Here is an 8775-nt window from a genome sequence, read left to right as displayed (position 1 = left end):
CCCTTACATTGTGCCCATTAGGTGAGAGCACACCAAGGAGACCCTTACCTTCACCCCCTTCCTGAAACTTGAATTAAATTGAGTTTTTCTCTTGTGTGGGCATGTGTTAGTTCATCTACTGGCTTCATATTAGTATTGAATACATTAAATACTTGCTTTTCCATTCTTGTGATACTTTACTGAAGAGAATGTTCTCCAGCTTTATCCAGGTAAATACAAAAGATGTAAAACCACCATCCGTTTTTTTTTTTTTTTTGAGACAGAGTCTCAAGCTGTTGCCCTTGGTAGAGTGCCATGGTGTCACAGCTCACAGCAACCTCAAACTCTTGGGCTTAAGCAATTCTCTTGCCTCAGCCTCCCAAGTAGCTGGGACTACAGGCACCCCCCACAATGCCTGGCTAATTTTTTGTTGTTGCTGCAATTGTCATTGTTGTTTTAGCAGGCCCGGGATGGATTCGAACCCACCAGCCTCCATGCCCTACCCATTGAGCTACAGGAGCCGTGCAGACCTCCATCTTTTTTTTTTTTTTTTACAAGTTGAGAAAAGGTTTAATCTCCAAACCTATTAGACTGGATGAAGTAAGATCAGTAGCGTCCACCTTGCGACATTACAGGAGGTCTCATTCCCATCAAAGGTCGAGGCGGCCCACCTTGGTAAGGGGGTACCATTGGCGGTCCCTGCCCATATGGCGGCATAGCACCAGGAAGGTAACCTGACATGCCTTGATGATGACCACCATACTGACCATGAGGTGGCATTGGTGGTCTCATTCCTTGTTGCTGTGGGATGCCTGGTTGTGGTGGCATCATACCTCTAATTAGTCCAACTGGAGGATTACCAATGGGGTCTGTCCTGGTCGAGGAAGATTACATTGATATTTAGGTAACTGTGCCCTTCTTTCTTCCAGTGATATATCCTCATCTGGATGGATCAACTTACTGGTTGCACTAGTTGTCGTTAGTGTAGCAGGCTTACTTGTTATTGAAGCTGCTGGTTTAGCTGCAGTACTATTTGTCGTACTAGTGGTTGAAGCTGTAGACTGCGTATAAGCAGGGAACGTAGGCTTTGGGGGTTCTGTAGTTGTTGCAGGGGTACTATTTAAAGGCTTGAAATCTGTACCAACAGGTCCTTGGACAGCTGCCTGAGCCTGTCCAGCACTAGGGAAAAGAGGCTTAGTAATAGGAGGCTGTGGTGCAGGTACGGTTGCTGTCGGTGCAGGTGGTCTATTAAGAATACCTGGCGCTGAAACAGCCTGCGCTTGGGTCATTGGAGGGATTCCAGGACGTGGAACAGGGGGAGGCATACCTGGTGGCATCCCAGGCATCAGAGGTGGTATTCCTGGTCCACGTGGCATCATTCCACCCATTGGCATCATTCCAGGTGGCATGCCTGGCATAACTGGTGGCATTCCTGGCATCAGAGGAGGAACACCTGGCATCAATGGAGGTATACCTGGAGGCATTCCTGGTGCTCCTGGAACTGGTGGCAGTCCTGGCTGCGCCATTGGGGGAATATAACCTTGCTGAGGTTGAACAGGCTGTGGTTGAAATGAAGTTGAGGCTGCAGAATCATCATCATCATACTCATCAGAATCATCTTGTTGCTTCTTTTTTTGACTTTCTTGTGTCTTCTGTTCAAGAAGTCGTCTTCTTTCATCCATGTCTTTCTCTGGAATACCTTCCATACCATATATTTCCAACTCTATGTCTGTTCTCCCAGGTATTGCATTTGGTACAGCATCTATTGTCTCTTTATGTACCTCCCGACTCAGATTATACTAAAAGCATGTTACAAAATTCGTAACTGCCGTTAAACCATTTGTGATCGTTATAAATAAACGCAGTTCCATAATGATCTGTTTTACATCCAGGAAATTTAGTCAATTTTAACATAAAGAGCATTAACACTTCCGGAAGCGTTGAAGGATTCCACGTTTTAGCAGTTTTCCTTGTCATGAGGCATTTCTTTCTGCTCTTTTCCGACCCAAAGGCCACCACCGCGTCCCATAGGAACCAGACACAAAATGGCCGACGGCCTCGTTCCCCACTCCCCAGACCTCCATCTTTTAATAGCTGAATAGTATTTCATGGTATACATATACCACAGTTTATTAATCCATTAATTGGTTGATGGGCACTTGGGTTGTTTTCATATCTTGGCGATTCTACTACTCTCTTTTGTTTTTTGCAGTTTTTGGTCAGGCCTGGGTTTGAACCTGCCACCTCTGGCATATGGGGCCAGCGCCCTACTCCTTTGAGCCACAGGCACCATCCATCTTGGCGATTGTAAATTGAACTGCAATAAGCAATCTAGTGCATGGGCCAGGCGCAGTGGCTCAAGCCTGTAAATCCTAACACTCGGGAGGCCGAGGCAGGTGGATTGTTGAGCTCACGAGTTCAAGACCAGCCTGAGCAAGGGCAAGAGCAAGACCCCATCTCTAAAAATTAGCCGGGTGTTGTGGAGGGAGCCTGTAGTCCCAGGTAAACAGGAGGCTGAGGCAAGTAAATCACTTGAACCCAGGAGTTTGAGGTTGCTGTAAGCTAGGACGCCACAGTGCTCTACCCAGGGTGACAAAGTGAAACTGTCTCAAAGAAACAAGCAAGCAAACAAAAAAACAATCTAGTACAAATGTCTTTATTATACAACGATTTTTTTTTCCTTCTGGGTAGGTGCCTGGTAATGGGATTATGAGATCAAGTGGAAGATCTATTTTGAGTTCTTTGGGGATTCCCCATACTTCTTTCCAAAGAGGCTATATTATTTGGCAGTCCCAGCAACAGTGTGAAAGTGTTACCTTCTCACTACATCCACACCAGCAACTGCAGCTTTGAAACTTTGTGATGTGGGCCATTCTCACTGGAGTTAGGTGATATCTCAAGGTGGTTTTGATTTGCATTTCTCTGATGATTAGGGATGATGAGCATTTTTTCATGTGTTTGTTGGCCATTCATCTATCTTTTTCAGAAAAGTTTCTGTTCATGTCTTTTGCTCAGTGATGGATGGGATTGTTGAGTCTCTTTTTGTTGATTAATTTGAGTTCTCTGTAGATTCTAGTTATCGACCCTTTGTCATATTTGTAACATGCAAATAAATATCTTTTCCCCTTCTGAACTTTGTCTATTTGCTTTAATTGTTGGGTCCTTAACTGTGCAGAAGCTTTTTAGCTTAATTAAGTCCCATTCATTTATTTTTGTTGTTGAAATCGCCCACAAAGTCATCTTCATAAAATCTTTCCCAGGCCAATATCATCAAGAGTTTTTCCCATGCTTTCTTCTAGAATTTTTATCAGTTCGTGTCTTAGATTTAAATCTTTTATCCATCTTGTGTCAATTTTTGTAAGTGGTGAGAGGTGTGGATCCAGTTTCAGTCTTTGACATGTGGTTATCCAATTTTCACAGCACCATTCATTTATTGAATAGATATTCTTTCCCCCAGTATGCTTTTATTTGGTTTATCAAGATTGGTTTCATGTCCAGGTTCCATGTATAATTTCTCTATTTTTGGATCACTGTGGACTTGTAATATAACCTGAAGTCTGGTAGAATGATGCCTCTGGATTTGCTTTTTTTTGAGACACAGTTTCACTGTTGTCACCCTTGGTAGAGTGCCATAGTGTCACAGCTCACAGCAACCTCAAACTCTTGGGCTTAAGCATTTCTCTTGCCTCAGCCTCCGAAGTAGCTGGGACTATAGGTGCCCACCACAATGTTCAACTATTTTTTGTTGTTGTTGTCATTGTTGTTTAGCCAGCCCAGGGCGGGTTTGATTAGGTTGAAACTCACCAGCTCTGGTGTATATGGCCAGCACCCTAACCAGCTACAAATGCCAAGTCTCTGGATTTGTTTTTATTACTAGAATTGCCTTGGATATATGGGGTTTTTTATGGTTCCATGCAAAACAAATAACAATTTGAGTTCTTCAAAGTATGATGTTGGTATTTTAATGGGGATCGCATTAAATCTGTAGATTGCTTTGGTTAGTACAGACATTTTAATAATCTTGATTCTTTCCAGCCAAAAGCATCGTATATTCTTCCATTTGTTAATGTCTTCTGCTATTTCTCAGAGTTTTAATTCTCTCTGTAGAGATCCATCACCTCCTTTGTTATTTGTATTCTTAGGTATTTCATTTTCTTTGAAGCTACTGTGAAAGGTATTGTGTCCTTGATTTGCTTCTTAACTTGACAGTTACTGGAGTATATAAAGAGAACTGATTTGTGGACATTGATTGTTTGTTTTTTTGAGACAGAGTCTCACTGTGTCGCTCTCAGTAGAGTGCTGTAGCATCATAGCTCACAGCAACCTCAAACTCTTGGACTTCAGTGATTCTCTTGCCTCAGTCTCCCAAGTAACTGGGACTACAGGCACCTGCCACAATGCCCAGCTATTTTCTGTTGCAGTTATCATTGTTTAGCAGGCCTGGGCCAGGCTCAAACACACCAGCTTCAGTGTATGTGGCTGGCACCGTAACAACTGTTCTACTGGCACCGAGTCTGTGGACATTGATTTTATACCCTGAGATGTTACTATATTTCTTGATCACTTCCAGGAGTCCTGTGGTTGAGACTCTGGGGTTTGTAAGTATAAGATCATATCATTGGCAAATAGAGTTTGACTTCCAGTGTCACCATTTGAATGCCCTTAATATCCTCTCTTGCTCAATTGCATTGGCCAGAACTTACAGCACTATGTTGAACAGTGGTGGTGATAGTGGATATCCTTGCTGGTCCATTTCTAAAGGAGAATACTGTCAGTTTTACTACATTCAGTATGATATTGGCTGTGGGTTTGTCATAGATGGCTTTTATCAGTTTAAGAAATGTGCCCTCTGTGCCTATTTTCTTAACCATTCTTGTTAGAAAAGGATGTTGAACTGTGTGTTGAATGCTTTTTCTGCATATATGGAGAGGATCATATTGTCTTTGGTTTTGCTTCTATTTATGTAATGAATTATATTTATGGATTTGCGTATGTTAAACCAACCTTGCATTGCTAGGATAAAGCCTACTTAATTGTGATGTATAATTTTTTTTAATGTGTAGCTGTATTCTATTTGCTAGGATTTTATTGAGTATTTTTACATTGATGTTCATTAGTGAAATTGGTCTATAGTTCTACTTTTTAGTTGGGTCCTTTCCCAGTTTCAGTATCAGGTGTTCTGCTTCACAGAACATGTCGGGGGAAGGTTCCTTCCTTCTCGGTGTTCTGGAATAGATTCTGAAGTATAGGTACAATCTCTTCTTTGAAAGGTTAATAGAATTCTGGTGTGAAACTGTCTAATTCAGGCTTTTTGTTTTTTTCCATAGAGACAGAGTCTCACTTTATCGCCCTCGGTGGAGTGCCATGGCATCACACAGCTCACAGCAACCTCCAACTCCTGGGCTGAAGCGATTCTCTTGCCTCAGCCTCCCGAGTAGCTGGGACTACAGGTGCCCGCCACAACGCCCAGCTATTTTTTGGTTTGCAGTTCAGCCGGGGCCAGGTTTGAACCCACCACCCTTGGTATATGGGGCCGGCGCCTTACCGACTGAGCCACAGTATTATTTTTTGTAATAATAGGAGATATCTCTTGTATCTTTGTGGTATCTGTTGTTATTTCTCTTTTTTATTTCTGATTGAAGTTACTAGAGATCTTACTTTTCTGTTCCTAGTTAATCTGGGCAAAGGTTTATTGATTTTATCTTTTCAAAGAACCAACTTTTTGTTTCATGAATCTTCTGAATGATTCTTTTTGTTTTCAATTTTGTTTATTTCTGATTCAATTTTGGCTATTTCTTTTCTTCTGGTAGGTTTGGAATTGGATAGCCCTTCTTTTTCCACTTCTTTGAGATGATTCATTAAGTTGTTTCTGTTTCTTGGTGCGGGCATCTAAGGCAATAATTTTCCCTCTTTGGACTATTTGTGGAATATTCAACAAGTTTTGGTAGCTTACAGCTTCATTGTTGCTTTGTTCAAGGAATCTAATAATTTTTTTCTTTCTTTTTCTTTTTTTGAGACAGAGTCTCATTATGTTACCCTCAGTAGCGTGCTGTGGTATCACAGCTCGCAGCAACCTTTAACTCTTGGGCTTAAGCAATTCTCTTGCCTCAGCCTCCCAAATAGCTGGGACTCCAGGTGCCCACCACAATGCCCAGCTATTTTCTTTTCTTTTTTTTTAATTGCAGTTGTCAGTGTTGTTTTTTAGCTGTCCTGGGCTGGGTTTAAACCCGCCAGCTCTAGTGTGTGTGGCTGGCACTATAACCACTGTACTACAGGCACCGAGCCAATTTCTTTCTTTATTTCTTCCTTGACTCAGCTCTCATTCAGCACAAGGATTTTTAGTTTCCATGACTTTGTGTGGGGATGAAGGTTTTTATTAGAGTTGAGTTCTACTTTTATTTGCTTGTAGTCTGAAAAGATATAAGGTATAATTTTGATTTTTTAAATTTTGTTAAGGTTTATTTATGTCGTAGGATATGATCAATTTTGGAATATGTTTTCCATGAGATGACAAGAAGAATGTATACTTATTAGCTTTGGGATGGTATGTTCTGTATATGACTATTAAGCCCAATTGTTCTAGGGTCACATTTAAGTCTCTTGTTTCTTTGTTTAGTTTCTGTTTAGAGGATCTGTTCAGTTCTGTCAGAGGGGTGTTAAAGTCCCTAGATATTATGGTATTGTAGAATATCACATCATTAAGACCAGTTAGGGATCATTTCATAAAGCTGGGAGCATTTAAGTTGGGTGTATATATATTAGAATTGAAATGTCCTCTTGTTGTATTGTTCCTTTGACAAGAATATAGTATCCATCTATGTCTTTCTTTACTTTTATTGCTTTAAATCCACTTGTATCTGCAAATAAAACTGTGACCCCTCCTTTCTTCTGGTTTCTATTTGCCTGAAATATTGTTTTCAACCCTTCATCCTGAGTCTTGCTTTGTCCTTTGAGGTTAGATGTGTTTCTTGAAGATAGTATATAGTTGGTTTGTGCTTTTTTTTATCCAGTCTGCCATCCTGTGCCTCTTCAGTGGGGAATTCAAGCCATTCACAGAGAGAATTTGTTGGAGTTCTGTTTGTCTTGTTTTGTGGAGGTCTGATGCCTAATTTTATTGCTTGAGCCATAGAGGAAGCTGGACTTTGACCTTTTGTTTCTGGGTGACTTTACTTTGCTGGTGGTCCATTGTAATGATCTGTGTGTAGTATGGGTCTGCGTACTTCCTACAGGGCTGGTCTTATATTGGCAAATTTCCTCAATGATTGCTTTTCAGTAAAAGATTTGAATTCTCCATCAAATATGAAACTTAGTTTGGCAGGATGCAGAATCCTAAGCTGGAAGTTTTTTTTTTTTTTTTTTACTTGAAAGTCATAGCCCACTATCTTCTGGCTTGTGAAGTTTCAGCTGAGAAATCTGCTGTTACCCTGACAGATGTACCCTTGTAGGTCAATTGGTGCTTACTCCTGGTTGCTTACAGAATTTTCTCCTTTCATGTTGACCTTAGCCAAGTTCATTACAATGTGTTTAGGAGATGCTCTTTTGTATTGAGACAAACCTGGGTTTGATATCTATCTAAAAAGAGTATGTCAGGCTCAGCACCTATGGCTCAGTGAGTAGGGCACTGTCCACATACACCGAGGCTGGAGGGTTCAAGCCCAGCCCAGACCTGCTAAACAACCATGACAACTGCAACCAAAAAAATAGCCAGGCATGTGGCAGGCGCCTGTAGTCCCAGCTACTTGGGAGGCTGAAGCAAGAGAATCACTTAAGCCTGAGAGTTTGAGGTTGCTGTGAGCTGTGACGCCACAGCACTCTACCAAGGGTGACATAGTGAGACTCTGTCTCAAAAATAAATAAGTAAAAATAAAAAGAGTATGGGTGGCGCCTGTGGCTCAGTCAGTAAGGCGCCGGCCCCATATACTGAGGGTGGCGGGTTCAAACCTGGCCCCGGCTGAACTGCAACATAAAAATAGCTGGGCGTTGTGGCGGGCACCTGTAGTTCCAGCTACTCAGGAGGCTGAGGCAAGAGAATCGCTTCAGCCCAGGAGTTGGAGGTTGCTGTGAGCTGTGTGATGCCATGGCACTCTACCGAGGGCCATAAAGTGAAACTCCGTCTCTACGAAACAAACAAACAAAAAAAGAGTATGTGAGAATCTTTGTTGATTTTTGGGAAACTTTCAGTTATGATATTCTCCATCAGGGCTTCAATACCTTTGGGTCAATCTTCTCTTTCAGGGATACCTATAATTTGTATGTTATTAAACTTTGTGAAGCCTCAAAATTCTGTAAGAGATTGCTCAGCTTTTACTCCCTCCTTTTCTGCCTCTTTAAATGCCTGAGTTAGCTCAAGAACTTTATCATCTAGCTTGAAAATTTTTCTTCTCCATGGTCTAATTTGTTATTGATACTTTCTACTGCATCTCATTTTTTTTTTTTTTTTTTTTAGATAGACTCTCACTATGTCAAGCTTGGTAGAGTGCCATGGTGTCATAGCTCACAGAAACCTTAAACTCTTGGGCTTAAGCAATTTTCTTGCCTTAGCCTCCCAAGTAGCTGGGACTACAGGCACCTACCACAATGCCTGGCTATTTTTCAAGACAAGGTCGTGCTCTGGCTCAGGCTGGTCCCAAAACTGTGAGCTCAGGCAATCCACCCATCTCAGCCTCCCAAGTGCTGGGATTACAGGCGTGAGCCACCACACCTGGCCTTACTGTGTCTTTTAGTTCCCTGAATAACTCCTTCAATTCCTTATACTCTGATGTATCCTTTCTTTTTTTTTTTTTTTTTTCAGTTATG

The 8775-nt window shown here is 41.6% G+C and overlaps 1 pseudogene; it reads right to left on the bottom strand.

Annotated features, from left to right (window-relative positions):
* Window positions 1-585: 585 nt before the first annotated feature.
* On the bottom strand, window positions 586-1690 carry LOC128566672 (BUB3-interacting and GLEBS motif-containing protein ZNF207-like; annotated as a pseudogene).
* Between the last annotated feature and the right edge of the window lie 7085 nt (window positions 1691-8775).

This window comes from Nycticebus coucang, chromosome 15, assembly GCF_027406575.1.
Source record: "Nycticebus coucang isolate mNycCou1 chromosome 15, mNycCou1.pri, whole genome shotgun sequence".
NCBI lineage: Eukaryota > Metazoa > Chordata > Mammalia > Primates > Lorisidae > Nycticebus > Nycticebus coucang.
The sequence above is the reverse complement of the archived record's forward strand: the minus strand, read 5'-3'. Positions and strand labels throughout refer to the sequence as shown.